Raw genomic sequence first — 9,521 nt, 5'->3', positions numbered from 1 at the left:
TTCTATTTGGAGCCATCTGATGAACACTACGGGCTTGATGGATTGACAAACAATGGGAAGTAGTCATGTCTTCAAGAGTGAATTACAAAGCTGATAATTGTTGTATGCATCACAAGGCTATTAATGCCCAATCCTCACTGGCACGGTGTGCATTTGAAGCATTTGCCAGTGTATCAGTTCTCTCGAAATCTAGCCCGTGCAAAAAGTTTTGCCAGTGTAAAAATGGCTCTGCCCCCGGCTCAAGGACCAAAGTATCCCCCGCCAGGCTGCCTTTTCAGACACCACGCAGCAGTCAAAATCTTCCGTTGCCGGGACTTGAACCCGGGTCACTCGGGTGAGAGCCGAGTATCCTAACCGACTAGACTACAACGGAGAGCTGTTCGTTACCTTGCGGCCACACGCTAGGAAAAAAAAACAGATTTCATAGCTTCTGCTGCGCTGAACCCCATCAAGGCTAGAAGACTCCACCTTCCTGTTGATTTTCTCGAAGAAGAGCGAGCTGGTGAATCCTGTCTTCAGCTCGTAGCACGGGCACATGAGCTGTTGAGTGCAAAATGGGTGGGTGTGTGTCACTGCATGAAGCAAAGCAACAAGCCCCTCCTCCCTCTACACGTGGCTTTAGAGGAGTATTTAAGAAAATTTTGTTAATAAAGATAGCTTCCTAAAACGTTTAGTAGGACAACTCCCCTAGGGTAAGGGGGCCACCTATGCCGGGAGGGAAATTGCCAAGTCTTGGATTTGGTCTTTTAGAATACATTGATTTATGCCTCACAAGGGCTATTTTTCATGTATGAGAAGTCGGCGCTTCTTTGGTCAGCACATGACGTAAGCAAGCACACACACACACACACACTGAGATTGGTAGTCAAAGTCTACTAAAAAAAGCATTAAGCTTGGTGATCCTTCAACTGAAATTCATAGTCAAGACTCTTCAAAAAAAGCATTTGTTTTTCATGTATGAAAAGTCGCCGCTTCTTTGGTCGGCACATCACGTAAGCAAGCACAGGCACACTGAGATTGGTAGTCGGGGTCTACTAAAAAAAGCATCGAGCTTGGTGATGCTTCAACTGAAATTCATAGTCAAGACTCCTCCAAAAAAGATATTGGTAATGCTTTACAGGATTCTATCTCTCTTTAAACGTAGTTACTTTTATTCAAGAAATACTATCCTGATGCTTGTCTCGTCTGAGTATTGTTATCGTATTATGGTAGTCATGTGTGTGAACATACTTAGGATTGTCGAGACACTTTTTTCCCTTGTTATGAGGTTCTCCCCCTAGATTGTATATATATGGCTTCTTTGGTCGGCACATCACGTAAGCAAGCACAGGCACACTGAGATTGGTAGTCAGGGTCTACTAAAAAAAGCATCGAGCTTGGTGATGCTTCAACTGAAATTCATAGTCAAGACTCCTCAAAAAAAGATATTGGTAGTCTTTTTGAAGTTTAGATGGGCTATTGGATTCTTTTTTTGTGCCCGGTCTTGTTGCAACACTAGAAATTTAAATAAAAGAGAAAGATTTTGATTGCATGCTTTACAAGATCCTATCCCTCTTCAAACGTAGTTACTTTTATTCAAGAAATACTATCCTGATGCTTGTCTCATTTGAGTATTGTTATCGTATTATGGTAGTCATGTGTGTGAACATACTTAGGATTGTCGGGACACTTTTTTTCCCTTGTTATGATGTTCTCCCCTAGATTGTATATATATGGCTATCGTTATAGGCCAAGTGTTATATTTTTTAGCACACTTGGTAATGTTACTTCCTTTGTTGTGTGCTCTTAAACTTCTTCTTTATCCTCTCCATCTTCGCATTCATTTTTGGCTCTCCATTTCCAATAATTGGTGTCAAAGTATGCTTTGGCATCTTGAGCAACTTGACTCTACTCAGAAGGTGTGGGTCTATTGCTTGAAAAGGAAAGACGAATTTTTTGCTATGTTTCAAAAATTCATTGCAATGGTAGAGAACCAGTGAGGCAAGAAGCTGAAGTCTTTATGCACTTACAATGGGAGAGAGTATATCTCCACCGAGTTTAAGAATTTTTGTAGCAAAACAGGCATTAGATGATAGTTTACTATGCTGTACAGAATGACGTAAGTCGAAGTAGGCAATGCAATCAAAGAATAACTCAATCATGGAAAATGCGACTTGAGAACTGAGAGAGTTGCCAAAGGGCAAACAAGCCTTGCCTTGCAAATGGGTGTATAGGGATTCAAGCAGAAAAAAGGCATGGATTTTGATGAGATTTTCTCTCTAATAGCCAAGATTGCTACATTGCAACTTGTGCTTGGACTAGTAGCCATTGAGGACATGGAACTTGCACAGATGGACGTGAAAACAACTTTCCTTCATGGACATCTAGAAAGAAGATATCACATGAAACAACCAGAGGGTTTTGAAGTTGAACTTGAAAAGCCTACGAGGGTAGAATTGGTGTGTAGACTGCACCAGACATTGTATGGTCTAAAGAAAGTCCCAAGAAAATGGTACCAAAATTTTGACAAGTACAACCAATCCCAAGGTTATGTATGGAGCCAAGAAGATCACTACTTATATACCCAAAAGTTGAATGATGGCTCACTTATTATCTTGATACTTTATGATGATGATATGCTTATTTCCGAGAAGTCTAAAGATTAGATGCCTTCTTGAAGAAATGACTTGTCACGCAATTTATATGAAGGATTTGGGAGATGAAAGTCACTTTCTTGGTATGCATATCAAGAGGGATAGAAAACGTGGAATGCTGGAGTTATCTCAAGAAACATATATCCACAAGGTCATGCAATGGTTTAATATGTAGGGGGAGAAATCTACATTGAGTACCCCAATGCAGGCATATGCAAAACTTAGCAAGAATGATGCTCCCAAAATTGATGCTGAGAAAGAGGAAATGACAAAGGTTCCATATTCTTGAGGAGTAGGCAATCTTATGTATGCCATGGGAGTGCCATGGTAGTCACCAATCTAGACATTTCATTTGCAGTGGGAGTGGTTAGCAGATTTATGGAAAATCCTGGCAGGAAGCATTGGGAGGTAGTGAACAAAATTTTGAGATACCTTAAGGGTACAACAATCAAGTGCTTACGCTTTGGGAATAGTGATGCATCCATAGTGGGTTCGGGGGGGGGGGGGGGGGGGGGGGGGGGGGGGGGGGGGGGGGTCACTATGTATAATTTTTTTATATTGCGTGCATTCAAGAATTATTTCTAAAACTCCTTATTTATAGATTTTTAGCAAATAAATTACATTCTTTTTTTATGCAACCTGTAAATTTTCTTCCTGATTCCATTTTATAGTACCCTTCTGTATGTGAAAATGTGAGAAAAAAAAGAAATTTACTAACTCCTTCTACTGCACTCACGTGATAGTCACATAATTATTAAGTAAACCCGAGAGTGGATTACACAAATGCAAATTATACGGGTTGTGTGAATAGTCAAAGATCCACGTCTAGCTATGTATTCCTTGATTTGTTGGAGCACCCATGTCATGGAGATCATGCCTTCAAGATTGCACTTCATCTTCCACCACATAGGCAGAGTATGTTGCAGTTTCTAGTGCTAACAAGGAAGCCATCAATTTAGGGAAAAATGTACTTCATAGCTGTTGCTTTGTTGAACCTCATCATGCCTAGAAGATTTTTCTTTTCTGTTGGTTTGTGAATCCTATCTTCAACCCATTGCACGGCACATGAGTTTTGCGGATTGAGACTAGAAAATAGACCGCACAGTGGTGCTACTCTTTTTGAAAAATCACATTGAATGCTTTGGTTGCGACTCTATTAGCTTTCTATAGCTTCTACCTTACCTCATCATTCTCTATCTGTAGCGTCTTTGTGTCATCTTTTAGTCTTTTCTGAAGCCTATCCAATTCCGCTTTCAATGATTTGTTATCATCTTCTAACCGGCCTTGTACTACCATTGATCCCTCTACTAGCATTACTCTCTGCCTCTTTTCAAGCGTCAGGTCTTTTTGAAGTTCTATCATTTGTTCTTCAAACACGTCTTTATCTTGGCTAGTACTAGTTGCAGCTGCAGCTCTTGCTCTGCCCGGAGACGCTCTCAACCTCTGAATCGTTTGATCTTTCACTTTGATTTGATCCTTTAGTTCGATCACCTCATCTTGCCTAGCCTCATGCTATATTTCAGATTTGTCTTTGGCCTCCCTCAAGCTCCCAACCCTTTTGACTCTTCCACCAGCTGTAGGGTGAGCCCATCCCCTTTCCTTTTTGGCTTCAGTCAAAGCATTGCTGATTTTTTGGTACTCTTCTTTAGAGTTCATTAGCTTCCGAGTGGTTTCTCAATTTTGACTTTCTAACTCTTGACATTTCTTCAATGCTGCTTCTAGTTCAGCTTGCAGCTGTGCTTGGCTGTCCATTTTCTCTCGACTTTGCTTCTGAAGTGTTTCCACTTCAACTTTCACCTTTACTTCACTCAACTTCAGCCCTTCATACTCAATCTCTTTGGCCACTGATTTGGCTCTTAATCCTTGTAGTCTTTGCATCATTTCTTCCCAATCTTTGGCTTGTGGTTGCAAATCCATTGTATCTGTTGCAATATCCTTTAGCTCCACCAAACGAGGGCTCAACGTGTATTCTTCTGGTTTAAGGGTTGACAGTTGAAAACATGTATGAGTTGCCTCTTCTTGAGTGTATCCAGTAGCTAGTAGATCCAGGAATATTCGATAGTTTTTTGCTTCCAGATCTTTCTTCTCAGGCTTTGGTTCAAACTCTTCCTTCTGCTCTTTCTCTTTGTCCTCTTCATTCTTGGAGTCTTGCGACTTCTCAGATTTAATCAACTCCTCAGTCTGTAGAGGTTGAGGAGGACTAGGAGGAGGTGGTGATGGTGGGGAACTGGACTGGGGGCTTGATGGTGGGGTTGATTGCTTCTTTTTGAAGTCTCGATCAACCTTTGTTTTCTTCTCTCGCTCTACACTTTCATGCTCTTCTAATAGCTGCCCCCTCACGTCATCAACTTCTTCTTCTGTAAAAGGTATAATTGGAATATTCTCGATCGTCGCATCTAGGATCTTGAAATTCTTTCTGTAATCTTCGAAGCGATCCCTATTAGTCCTTCAAGAAGATCCCAACATGGCCTCAAATGAGGGTTTCCATAATTCGCTTAGATCTCCTTTAAGCATTCTTTCGGCTCTAAAACTCTCCATGAGCCTCTCTAGCCGAGCGGCCTTCTGGGATTTAGTCTCTTTTGCTGGCATCTAAATGGTAGATTTCTTCCCTTTCTTTGGCTGAGGTGTCTCTTCCTCTACTACCTCTAACCTTATTTTCAGTCTGGTGGCCACCCTGGGAGCTGTAGGTTGCTCCTCTTCCTTGTCTTCTGTCAGCTTCAACCACTCATTCTGTGATGGAGGAAGAGGCCACGGGCCTTTAGCATTTAGAGCTTCATATATTACCTTGGTGAGCATCTCCCCTACTACAATATATGTGGGATTCTTGGTTCCCATCCTCACAATGTGGTACTGCAAGTATGCATAATCTATCTCTCTTGGGCAGCTTGTCTTCATTGCCCATGTGAATGTTGTTCCAATTGCTACAGGTAGCACAATGTACTTTTGAGGCCTCTTGGTGCAGATATGGAAATACTGGTTGTATAGTTGGAACATGGTTGCCACCATTGAATCCGCAATATCCTGGAAGGTGTAGTTCTTCTTGGTTTCCTTGTATACCTTCATCTCTTCTCGCCTCTTGTTGACACTGTCTCCTGCATTAGAGAGGTTCAAGGCACTTGCAACCACCTCTGGCGTGATCACAATCATTATGTTCTTTCCTTGCAGATCTGTCACCTTGGCTATGCCATTCTCTTTTATTATTGTGACAAATTCCCAGACTCTTTGAATGTCAATTCTTGTTGGCAAAGCCTCAAAATAATTATGTAAGTCTAACTTTTCCAAGATAGAAACTATCTCTGGCCTTCTCGTGAACTCATTGAGTTCCCGTGGTATCATTGGCAGCTCTATGGTATTGCCTTGGTATATTCTGAGGTCATTTTCTTCAAGTAAGTTTCTTTGTACCCAAGTGGTAGTGGGCTTTATGGTTCCTGTTGGTATTATAAATGGCTCCACCTCATCCAGGTAATCCTTGTTGGTCATTCTTTTCTTCTTTGCTGGCGACTTAGCGGCTGTCATGGATCCTATTGCACTCAGTAGTCCAAAGTTAGCGTTTTTTTTTTACAGATTAGCTGATAAACTGAGTTTTAACTATCCAATTGACTTCAAAATTGAAACATGAGCTCAAGAGGACTAAGGATGCCCTGCAAGTGAAAACAGTAGGATTTTTGCTGCAAAATAAGCTTAAAGACATCCTATGCGTAGGATGTCTTTTTCATTAGAATGACTTGAAACTTGACATGATGATAGCTTATGACCTGTACATCACAGCTATGTGCCTGGATTTTGATTTAGACACCAAAAGTGCAATTTTGGACTATTTTAGGCTTTTGGTGTACAAATTAGTAGGATGTCTTGTAATGATAAGCAAATGTTATCCAAATGAATTGAAACTTAATATATAGGCTTCTTGTAGCATGTGATCAAATTCATGATGCCAAACTTTGCTCAGTAGGTCAATATGACCCTGGGACATACTACACGTAGTATGTGTTTTTGCTCAGAATTGCATGAAACTTGTCAGTATGATAGGGCATAGCCTGTGGACCATCACCATGGTCTTAGATTTGAATTTGGATAAGTTTTGAGGGTAGGAAGACCATTTCTGGTGTTTCAGAGTCTGAAAAGTCCATCTATGGAGCTATGAAGCCAAAAAGTGACCTGTTTGGCTTGAAACTTGGTGGGTGGGCTTAAATGAATGTGATAAAGATGTATGACGATCAAAAAGTCCACTTGGAGGTCATTTCAAGCTTGGAGACATACTACGTTGTCGTGCTGTGACACGTACATAGTGGGAACGCATGCTACAAGAGTTATCTTGTAACTTTTTAGATACATAGCTATATTTTCTATAATGTATATATGCATATTTAAGTATAATAATATGCCTTCTATCTCATCCTATTATTTTTCTCATCAAAAAATACTATGGGAAAAGTGTCAATAGCTCCGCCTCTTTAACTTGGGGCAAAAAGCATTGATTCTTTATTTCTACTATCTCATTATCATCTCACACCCTAGCTAGATCCTATATCTAGGGTAAAATCCAATATATATATATTCTATGTATTTTTCATATTTTTCTTATATTTCTTTTTAAATAGCTACTAGGGGGGAGTCAAATCCTAGTGGGGCACTAGGTGGCATGATTTCAAAGATACACTTATTTTAATGAATTATTGCAAGCATGATTACAAAGCTTTGTCAAGGAGCAATGTCATGCTTTCATATGGCATGAGGTGTCCTTTGGAATCAAATGAAAGTCTAAGCTAAGGGGACCACAGGAAGACTTTTGCTGCTAGAAATGGACCCTATTTTGATGATTTTTTTACACAAGGTTCCAATCCGAATTGGAAAACAATTTTAAAATGAAAATCGTAGCCAATGAGATGAATTTTTTGTCCATATTTTTACTTTTTTATTTGGAGCCACGGTTGATGAGATATGATCAAAATACTGGACCCCAATCTGCCCAAATCATGCAGGGACAACTCATTTTCAACTTTTCCAATTTCTGTTCACACTGGCTCTTCTCTTCTTGTGTAAACCCTTGTGGGTTCCCTTCACCTATAAAAGGGGACCTCTTCTTCCTTGAAAAGAACTCAATAATTCAAGCCATTGATGAGAGGAGTTCATGAGGGAGGGAGTAGTAATGCCAAATTGTACTTAGTCATTAACATAAGCCTAAGCCTACACTTTCTCCTAGAAGAAGACTAGCCATTCTTGCAACAAGCTAACCTTGGAAGATCAACTCTAATCAAAGAAGGTCTTGCACTTGGTGTATCAATCAAAGTGGAATTATCCACTCTTCTTCTCTCTCCATCAATAATGGTGCCAAAGGGTTTGTCAAGTAAAATGTGTTCTACATTGATGTTTTCTTGATTTCTTGTTGTTTTATTTTTCATCTCTAATCCTATATATATATATATATATATCTAATCTCATATCCTTAACCAAGCCTATCTCTCTCACTCTTAGTAATTCATCCTCTCTACAAATTTTAGGTTCTCTTTGCTACAGGTACATCTCTCCCCGCAGTATCCTTATTGCCTATACAGGCAAGAATAGGGCTTGGGAGGGAAACTTCTCATCTCTTCACTTCTCTCATATCTACATTTCTCACATACTATCCTAGATGAATAACCCACATGACTACCGCTTTCATTCTTTACGATCTATTAGAATTAACGTACGGATTAGCCGCCGTAAAATACACTTTTAACAACGTATAGTGTTTCTCTTTGGCCCAGAAAGGCTCAATGAAATACTTCTTTCACCGGATCCCATCATACTACCTCTTATAAACTATAACTTTTCTTTTGATGTAAGCATAGTTATCTTGTTATGAACCAAGAGGATTTGTATACACAATTAATCCCCATCACTACACAAAACATAGTCAGCCAAGATTGAATGCCATTAACTCATCTATTAACCCTTTCATACTACCCATGATACGATATGACCATAGCCTTGATGTTTTCATCGTTGTGTTGTTTTGATATTCTCTTTTGTGTTCTTTCTTTGTGTGTGTGAGTGCAAGAGAAAAAGAGTGGGTCTTCTTTGATTGCACTTCTTTCCAAACCCTAGTCTTCATGGCATCTATGGTTTAAATCCTTCATATAGTTTTTGTTGAGTTCTCTCACAAACTCTCACAGCCATAAGCCCAGTGCTTTCCTGGCAAGATCGCAAATTTCTCGACATATTTTTGGTGAACTCGACGTGAACAAGCCGGGGTGAGAGTACGTAAAGATGGCTAGCAAAGTGGAGCAGCTATATGCTGAAATAAAAGAGCTTGCAGACAAATGAAAATGGCTTGAAGAAGAAGACCGGATTCAAAAAGCGATTGAAAGTGCTAGGCAATCTGTATATAATGAGCTTAATATATTCGAAGGCTATGATCCAGAAGGATATCTTGAGTGCTATGTGACAGAGATGAGGCTTCAAGCAATTCCAGAAGCTCGGATGATTGCAGCATTTGTTGAACTTGTGAGTGATGATTTCAAGCACCAAGTTCAAGACTATGCAAGTGTATATGCAAGCAACTAGGGTGAGTTTTCTATAGCTATAACACAGGTATGCTTGGAACATCAAGACCAAGAGATGGAGCAGAGTGGAAGTGGATGTGACCAGCTAGAGTTGGTGTCTCCTGTAAGCCATGCTAGTGTCAACACATCCATACAGGCTAATTTAGAAGCAGTAATAGATGCATATCTTTTGCAAGATGCAAATTTATTGTATGCAGATGAAGCAAACATAGTGGAAGCTATTTATGCACGTTTGGGTCTTGTAACCTTCGTATCTCAAAATAATGACTCTCATGATGCTATCCAAGCACCTGAAACGGCTCAAAGCGACTTAGAGGATGATGCAAACTCGTCAGCTATGATA

At 40.0% G+C, this 9,521-nt stretch overlaps 1 non-coding gene across 1 annotated transcript; it reads right to left on the bottom strand.

Moving 5' to 3' along the window:
* Nucleotides 1-300: 300 nt before the first annotated feature.
* Nucleotides 301-373, bottom strand: TRNAE-CUC (transfer RNA glutamic acid (anticodon CUC)). The gene has a single exon. It is a non-coding gene; the product is annotated as a tRNA-Glu (tRNA).
* Nucleotides 374-9,521: the final 9,148 nt, after the last annotated feature.

This window comes from Adiantum capillus-veneris, chromosome 25 (genome assembly GCF_014529385.1).
Source record: "Adiantum capillus-veneris isolate H3 chromosome 25, ASM1452938v2, whole genome shotgun sequence".
NCBI classification, from domain to species: domain Eukaryota; kingdom Viridiplantae; phylum Streptophyta; class Polypodiopsida; order Polypodiales; family Pteridaceae; genus Adiantum; species Adiantum capillus-veneris.
The sequence above is the reverse complement of the archived record's forward strand: the minus strand, read 5'-3'. Positions and strand labels throughout refer to the sequence as shown.